The 9,771-nt window shown below is 39.5% G+C and overlaps 1 pseudogene; it reads right to left on the bottom strand.

Annotated features, from left to right (window-relative positions):
• Positions 1-2,816: 2,816 nt before the first annotated feature.
• Positions 2,817-3,769, bottom strand: LOC126060644 (olfactory receptor 150-like; annotated as a pseudogene).
• Between the last annotated feature and the right edge of the window lie 6,002 nt (positions 3,770-9,771).

Below are 9,771 nucleotides of genomic sequence, written 5' to 3'. Positions count from 1 at the left end.
TGATTTATGAACAGAGGCAAAAGAAGGAAATACTTAGTTTCATGAACTACCATAAATTCCCCATCTCAAGTTCCTCATTTCCAAAGCAGCACTTGGAAAACCAAGACCAGTTCAGGCAGAGTTTATTTCTTTCTTAACTGCCTTTATCCCCAGCACTCAGAGTAGTCTAGAATACACAGGTGCTCAGCCTACCTCTCTAACTCATTTCCTCTGAAGTGAAAATGTCATTCCCTCGTGGTTGCTTACATGTTTTTACATCTGTGAAGGGCTTCCCCTTTCTTAAAACTCTGAAAATCTCCCTTCTATTTAATAGACTGTTCCTGACTTTACATTTTTCAGTAAATATTTTTATAATATCTATCATCCAGAGTTTCTTCTTTCTCCAACCATTTTTATCCTTCATCTTCATACTTTTTCTACCTTCTCTTAGATCTCTGCTGTCATGCTTCAGACTGGATTATGGACCCACATTATCTGAGGTGGACCTTCTGCAGCAGGGACTGACACCTCCCTGAGTGGGTAAAGCCCTCTTGGGGGAACTGGGCTGAATTGTACCCAACTCCTGGTATGGGGAGTGGAGACCATATATGCCTCACCTCCTCCACCCCCTTTTAATGCCTCATCCTCATCCTCTGATACCACAAGAGAGGGGTCACTCATAGGTGCTCATGGGGGCTTTTCAAGGTGGGGGAATGAGAAGAACATTCAATCGTTCTTCATCCTTTTCTCCATCTTCATATTTGGTCTGCAGAGGAAGGGCTAAAACAAAAGCTTTATCCTTTTTCTCATGCCTTAATGACATAAAACATTCTACATGCAGCTTTTTTTTTTCTTTTTTATCTCCCTTGTTAGTTCAAAAACAAAACAGATCATTCACAGGCCACCTGACCCCATCAGGGAGCTGGTATTGAGGCCACACTTGATTACACAAAATTTTAAGATGTCTCTTCCTTAGGGAACCCCTCTGAAATAATCCCAGTTCCTAGTGGGCTCTCAGCCAGAATCTTACTTTCTGGGTACCCACTTGTAACCGTGAACCTCACTAGTCTCTTGTCCAACCTCATGGGACCTAGTCACCCATTCTTCGATGTTGTCTATGAGAATCAACACCCCTATGGCATTTACAGAGGATTTACCACAGGATGCTTAGTTACCTACTGTGACAGCCAAACTTTCCCCCTCTGGAGCTCACTGCCATGGAGTCCACCCCTCCCCCCACACACGTCACTGGACCTCTGGGCCATCACATGTGGAGAGACCTCAAAAACTAAACGGGGGTGCACCTTCTCTCTTCCTCAGTCCTTCCCTGGGCTCAGTCCTTAGGGTTACAGAACTAGCACCAGAGTAATTTGAGCACCATGCTGGGTACCAAAATTTGTTACCTAATTCTGGTCCATTCCCTGGAGCAGTTGAACCAATGAAAAGTACTCCAGTCAGAAAGAGAGAGAAAGTGTATGAGCAGGTGACACTAACAGGTAGTCTGACAGCAACACAGGCTGTCTTTATGGAGTCTCAAAAAGCAATTTTTTACATTGGAGCTTACATATCATTTTTGCGAGCATTACCTAGCCCACAGATGGCCTAATGAGTACACACCATGAAACAATTTTAAGAAACTCTTTATTAAGCTAAAGATATGCATACTGGACATCTGGACTCTAACTGTATGTTTGTAACAAGCAAAAAAAAAAAAAGTTATATAAAAATATCTTGGCTAGTGGAACTGGTCTGCCAAGTTTACCCTGATCGAGATAAGGAGCAAGAAAGAAGGTTGCAGACAAAATGTGCCAGGCAGCCTTCCCAGCTATCATCTTGCAGGCTGAAAGCCATTTCCCAAAAGAACAAGTAGAGGAGGAAAACCAAGATCACAAGAGCTGAGAAGGCCCACACACTTTTGGAAAGAGGCCAGCACAGCTGGTACAGTTAAAAAACTTACAGTTTACTTAGCATATCATTATGGCATTAGTTATGTCAAGCTCTCAATTGCCCTTTTTGCAAAGGAGAAAACGTGTTGCAAGGTATTAGGGTCACATAAACGATCCATATGGTTTAAAGCATAGTCAGAGAATGTCACTTCTACATCTATAATATGTGTGAAAAGAAAAACCTTTTAGAATTAGAGAAAAATGAATATAGGATTCTTTGGGAAATGGAGGGGGTAGGAAGATACTAAAACTGTGAAGAAAAGAATGTTGCAAAAGAAATAATTAAAAATACACATAATGTATTCAGCCCTGTTTAGTCTATCAATCTCTTCTACCATAGAGTTATCATTTTGTTTTTGGTAATTATGTCTTACTAGCCATCACCTTCCCCCATATTCCTTAATACAATTCTTTGCAATTAGTAAATAATAGTGATTGAATTTTGTACATTCCAAATGTTTAAAGTTATTTATTTTAGAGACCACATTTTTCCAGTTTATTTGTACACTTTTTAATAAACAAAGGCCAATACACAAAGTATTAAGAGGATCAAAGGATATAAACCAAACAGATCATTTTATGATTAATGACAGGTAAATCTTACCTAATAAATTGCCAAATTCAACATATACAAGTTATAATCTCCCAAATGAAGGCCTTTGAAGATTTTTCAACAAATGATTAGAGGTAATGTGGGTTACTATGGGTGACCTATGGAAAATCCTAGAATTAACACTGCCACTCATGTGATTGCCTTCCAAGTGATACTACAAATCCAGTCTTATCCTTGGGCCCTTTCTTCCAAATAATCAAATGTTGGCAATAATCTCACTACTTGTGTATATATGTTACTCTCTCTAGACTCCTTCTTTAACGAATCTTCTCCAGAATTTATAAATCTTTGTGAAAGCAAAATAATCTTTTCTCAATGATTTTATTTAAGGCAACTTTGACATCCTTATTTTTCAGGCTATAGATCAGAGGGTTCAGCACTGGCACAACAATGGTGTAAAACACAGAAGACACTTTGCCTTGATCCATGGAACTGACATTAGATGGCTGCAGGTACATGAATGCTAAAGAACCATAGAAGACTGAAACAGCTGAGATGTGAGAGCAGCATGTGCTGAAGGCTTTGGACCTGCCCGCAGTGGAGCGGATTTGCAGGATGCTGGCAATGATAGAGATATACGACCCAAGGATGGTCAAGGCTGGTCCAAGAATATTGAGCCCGCTGAAGCACAAAAGTACCAGTTCATTGATATATGTGCTGGAGCAGGAGAGCTCCAGTAGTGGAAAAAGATCACAGATGTAATGGTTGATTAATTTAGCCTTGCAGAAAATCACTCTTAACATACAACCTGTGTGAACTGCGGCACTAATTAAGCCCATCGTATACACCTCAACTACCAACCAAGAGCAGACTTGGTAAGACATGGTGACATTGTAAAGCAATGGATTACATATGGCATCATAGCGATCATATGCCATCACAGCCAACATATGACACTTTGCAATACCAAAAACAAGAAAGAAATAGAGCTGAGCCATGCATTCATGGTAGGAGATTATGTTCTTCCCCTTCACAAAGTTTACCAGCATTTTGGGGGTAATGACAGTGGAATAGCAGAGATCAATGAAGGACAAACTGCTGAGGAAATAGTACATGGGGGTGTGCAGGTGAGAACTAAGCCCAATCAGTATGATCATGCCCAGGTTCCCCATCATTGTGAACACATAGGTTCCTAAGAAAAAAAAAAAAAGAGGGGAAGCTGGAGCTCTCGTTTTTCTGTTAGCCCAGCGAGGATGAACTCAGTCACTGTGGACTGATTTTCTGCTGCCATTTTCCTATGGGAATTTTATGGAGGAAGAGAAGAAGAAATTAGAGGTAGGTGTTTATGCATTGTGAAACAGATCTAAGTCTTATCATTCAGATATCTCTAACTCTCCCTCCCTGTCTCTGTTCTATGTTGGAAGTTACAGACTCTGGGATCCTTGTATTATGGGTCATGAAAATAAACAACAGATGGAATTATATCTTTTCTCTTTCTGTGCTATAAGAGCATTTCTTAGTACTGACCAGTCTCTGAAGGTTCAAAGAACAGTTCTGAAAACTTAGAATAATGAGTGTTCTGAGCCCTGGTTGTGCAATGGTTAAGCGCTCGGGTGTTAACTGGAATGTTGGCAGTTCAAACCCACCAAGTGACTCTGAAGAACAAAGACCTGGCAATATGCTTCTGTAAAGATTAAAAAAAAAAAAAAAAAACCCACTGCCGTCGAGTCGAATCCACTCATAGCGACCCTATAATATAATATAATCTTATAATTTGTGAAGATTACAGCTTGGAAAACCCTATGGGGTAGTTTTGATCTGTCGTCACATGGGATCAATAAGAGTTGAACATCCACTCAATGACATTTAACAGCAATGACAGCAACAAAGCACTTTCCATGCCTTGTTTGCAATCCTCTCAACTCTTCTGCAAAACATATACTATCAGTCACTAAGTACTGGTTGCCATCGAATTGATTCTGACTCATGGCTGTCTCATGTGTGTCAAAGCGGAGCTATGCTCCACAAGATTTTCAATGCTGATTTTTTGGAAGTGTAGCATCAGGACATTCTTCTTTGGCACCTTAAACATTTGCACTATACAGAGATTGCACAACAATTACTAGTATACTTATTTTACATATTAGATCACTAAGGCTCATAGTGGTTTCATTTTTTCCTGTAGTTAGGCATATTATACCAAGTCATAGTGGTTTAATTTTTTTCCCCAGAATTAGGCATATTATAATAAGTCATCAGTATATGACAGAAGGTCTGTCTATCTTTATATGGTTTCTTCCTCATTTCACCTTCCATTTCTTCTTGTGGCTACTCATGTCTGGTCTCCTGTCTTATCTCTGTCACATCAGAGAAACCATTCATTGCAATTAAAGTGAGGCAAGTATTAACATAAAGTACAAAAATAATGTATTGACCACTGATGTAGGCTCGTTTCCCATTAGACAGTACTTTGAATACTAGAACCAATTCAAGAATATAGAAATAGTGGCTCTGGAAAGTAACTGAATAGCCAACATTGAGTATATTATTCAAATTGAGTTCCACATCCAAGAAAGAAGTGTGTTTTCCAATGAAGAGAATCCAGAAGTTTCTGTGAGGAAAGGTAAAACTCATTCATTCCCAAAGCACCATGTGCTACATATTCTTGTATAACCTGAAGTGGTCCGTGACCCTTGGGGCTTTTGTTCTGTAGAACCATAGCTACAGAATGGAAATTTTGCATGGTGTTTAGATAACATTGTCTTTGCAGGTTTTAGGCATGTTGTCTTGATGTATTTTGTACTCACCTTCAAATCAGATCTATTGCCAATCCCTGGACGGCATTAAAGACCAAAGCAGAAAGAATATGCGTATATCTAAGATGGGAGTTTTGAAGGAAATTAATGAGTTCCTGGCATGGGATACCTAGATGACTGTTCCACGTACAACAGAAAGAGATCAAAAAATGTCATTAAAGATTGGTGGTGTAAAAAAAAAATTGGAGGCACGGCCAAGATGGTGGAGTAGTCACAGTCAGACTCTTCCGGTGATCCGTCTTACAACAAAGCCCCCCCCCCGCCAAAAAAAAAAAAAACTGAATCAATTATACATACGACAAGCTAGGAACCCTGAGCACCAAATGAAAAGTTAAGAAATTGGACTCAGTGATGGGGTTGGAAGAGATGGTGCAGGAGCAGCAAGGAGTTGCCGAGCCCACAGCAGTGCCTCAGTCCAATTCCTAGATATGACTCCAGCAGGGCTGCTGGTAGTTTTTGGAGACACAACCACATCAGCAAAAGAAGACAAGTAAAGTGGAGCACCCCTGACCCTGTGGCATGTCTGTGGTGGGGCAGGCCATGGCATTTAGGAAGCAGTAGCTTCAACGAAAGAAGGCAACCAAAGTGTCAACACCCTTGACCCCCTGGTGAGGTGGCCGCAGGGCTGGCCATGATGTTTAGGATGTGGCAGGCTCAGCAAAAGAAGGCAAGCATGGGACACAGCCCTAACCCCCTGGGGTGATCTCGGTGGGGACCCAGCCAGTGTGCACAGGCTACACACACCTCTGGAATCTAAGATAAAACAGCACTCTCAGCACAACATAACTGATTTTGTCTAATTTACTGTGCGGATCTAAAGCTCCTCTTTGACAGAACTGTATCCTATCTATCTGATCCTTCCTTCCTCTGCCCCAGCCACCGTCATTAACAGTTGATTTCCCTGGGCCTGAGATAGGTTCCACTGCAATTCCTGATCCATTCTCCTGGCCCTGGAGAAGGAACAAATTAACAAACAGGGAAAAAATACTCTGCCAACTCCCCAAAACTGGAAACTCAGAGCAGAAGCAGCTGTGGTCCAGGCTCAAATGATCCCCAGATGGTGTCTTTCACCTTTGCATGGGTTCAGGTGGCTAGACTACACCAGATGGGATCTGGCTATTATATTGCAAGGGGAAATCTGTTTGAGGCCTGACTGTAACTGTTTCAGGTGTGTGTTGCAGAGGCAGGTTTTGGATGTATGATACTGCTCTGCCTATTAAACAAGGCCTTCACCTTTTTTTTTTCACCTACCCACAACAGGGGCCTGAGGACTGAAGACTACAACCATGTCACCTAGCCACCCATGAAAGTGCTCCAAGGATAGGTGGTGCGTACCAGACCTTACAGGTAAAAGCATTGGGTGCCTATGGTATGGATGCAGAGCTCACCCACCAGAGCACTCTAGAGAACAGGGACATGCCTTCCTCACAGAGACTCAGGGGAAGGTTGTCAGCCCCTTGCCTTGCTCAGAATGTGACCCCCTGCTGCTACCAGAAACCTATGCATATACCAATCACCACTGCTCCTCTAAGATAGTAGGTGAGAGTCTACACCACATACTAGGTGACCGACTATCAGGGCACCTGAGCTGAATCTACACAAGAATAGTGAATGGACTCAGGCTCATACATCTGGCATCAGCTCTGGCCATCTGGTAACAGGACATTAGTGCTTCAAAGACTCCTGTAATCAAGTTAGCTCACTTTAGGAGCCTATATGAGTATATCAAAACAAAACAAAGCAAGAAACTAGGACACGGTGAGAAAATGTAAAATAAATTAATACAATAAGTATAGATGGCTCAGAGACAATAGTCGATACCAAATCACATAAAGAAGCAGACCATGATGGCTTCAACAAATTCCCAAAACAAAGAATAAAGGACTCTCCCTGATGAAGAAGTATTCCTGGAATTACCAGATGTAGAATACAAAAGATTAATATATGGAACTCTTCAAGACATCAGAAAGAAGATCAGGCAAAATGCAGAACAAGCCAAGGAACACAAAGATAAAGCAGTTGAAGAAATTAAAAAGATTATTCAAGAGCATAATGAAAAATTTAATAAGCTGCAAGAATCCATAGAGAGACAGAAATCAGAAATTCAGAAGATTAACAATAAAATTACAGAATTAGACAACTCAATAGAAAGTCAGAGGAGCAGAATTGAGGAAGCGGAAGGCAGAATTAGTGAGACTGAAGATAAAACACTTGACAACAATATATTTGAAGAAAAATCAGATTAAAAAAATGAAGAAACCCTAAGAATCACGTGGGATTCTATCAAGAAGAAAAACTTGCGAGTGATTGGAATACCAGAACAGGGAGGGTTAACAGAAAAGGCAGAGAGAATTGTTGAAGATTTGTTGGCAGAAAACTTCCTAGACATCATGAAAGATGAAAGGATATCTTTCTAAGGTGCTCATCGAACCCCATACAAGGTAGATCCCAAAAGAAAGTCACCAAGACATATTATAATGAAACTTGCCAAAACCAAAGGTAAAGAGAAAATTTTAAGAGCAGCCAGGGATAAGCAAAAAGTCATTTACAAATGAGAATCAAAAAGAATAAGCTCGGATTACTCGGCAGAAACCATGAAGGCAAGAAGGCAATGGGACGACATGTATAAAGCATTGAAGGAGAAAAATGGCCAGGCAAGAATCATATATCCAGCAAAAGTGTCTCTCAAATGTGAAAGTGAAATTAAAACAATTCCAGATAGACAGAAGCTTAGGGAATTTGCAAAAACCAAATGAAAATTTCAAGGAATACTAAAGGGAATTCTCTGGTTAGAAAATCAGTAATATCAGGTATCAACCCAACACTAGAATACAGGACAGATCAACCAGATATCAACCCAGATAGGGAAATCACAAAAATAAATCAAGAATAAAAAAAATGCTCAAAACAAGGAATCAGTGATGTCAGTATGTAAAAGATGAGAACATTAAATCAATAAAGAGGGACTAAATAAACAAGCATAGATCTTCCATATAGAGAAGAAGTCAAGGCGATATAGGGAGATACGAGTTAGGTTTAAATTCGGAAAAATAGGGGTAAATATTTAGGTAACCACAGAAAAAAACTAAGAATCCTACACATCAAAATAAAAAAAAATAAGAAAACAAAGACCCAACAAAAACAAAATCAACTATAATGAAAAAGAAGAACACAGAATTTACAAAGGAAAACTACACAGCACAAAAAAAATTGAAAAAATGAAACTGTCAACAGCACACAAAAAAAGGCATCAAAATGACAACACTAAACCAAAAAAAAAAAAAAAACCTCATACCTATCTATAATCACTCTGAATGTAAATGGACTAAATGCACCAATAGAGAGACAGAGAGTTGCGGATGCATAAAGAAACATGATCTGTCTATATGCTGCCTACATGAGACACACCTTAGAAATGAAGACACAGACAAACTAAAATTCAAAAGATGGAAAAAATATAACAAGCCAACAACAATCAAAAAGAGCAGGAGTGGCTATACTAATTTCTGACAGAACAGACTTGAAACTTAAATCTACCACAAAGGGTAAGGAAGGACACTGTATAATGATTAAAGGGACAATATACCAGGAGGACATTACTGTATTAAATATTTACACACCCAACGACAGGCCTTCAAGATACATAAAACAACATTGAGACAATCTAAGAGCATTGAAAAGCAAGAAACACAGCTCCACAATGATAGTAAGAGACTTCAGCACACCACTTTCGGTGAAGATAGAACATTAAGAAAGAAGCTCAGTAAAGACATTGAAGAGTTAAATGGCACAATTAACCAACTTGACATCATTGACATATACAGAACACTCCAGCCAACAGCATCCAAGTATACTTTCTGCTTCAGCACACATGGAACATTCTCTAGAACAGGCCACATATTAGGCTATAAAGCAAGCCCTAACAGAATCCAAAATATTGAAATATTACAAAACATCTTCTCTGACCATGAAACCAAAAAACTAGAAGTCAGTAACAGAAAAATCAGGGAAAAGAAATCAAACACATGGAAACCGAACAACACCTTGCTCAAAAATGATTGGATTATAGAACAAATTAAGGATGGAATAAAGAAATTCATAGAATCCAATGAGAATGAAAACATTTCCTATCAGAACCTTTGGGACACAGTGAAAGCAGTGCTCAGAGGTCAATTTATATCAATAAAAGCACACATACAAAAAGAAGAAAGGGCCAAAATTGAAGATTAATTCCTACAACTGGAACAAATACAGACCAACAAAAGAAACCTTCAGGCCCCAGAGGAAAGAAAATAATAAAAATTAGAGCAAAATTAAATGAAATAGAAAACAGAAAAACAATTGAAAGAATTAACAAAACCAAAAGCTGGTTGTTTGAAAAGATTAACAATATCAATAAACCATTGGCCTGACTGACAAAGAAAAACGGGAGAGGAGGCAAATAACCCGAATGACAAATGAGATGGGCGATATCACA

This window comes from Elephas maximus, chromosome 17 (assembly GCF_024166365.1).
Source record: "Elephas maximus indicus isolate mEleMax1 chromosome 17, mEleMax1 primary haplotype, whole genome shotgun sequence".
NCBI classification, from domain to species: Eukaryota; Metazoa; Chordata; class Mammalia; order Proboscidea; family Elephantidae; genus Elephas; species Elephas maximus.
Note: the sequence above shows the minus strand (reverse complement) of the source record. Positions and strands in the feature narration are given on the sequence as shown.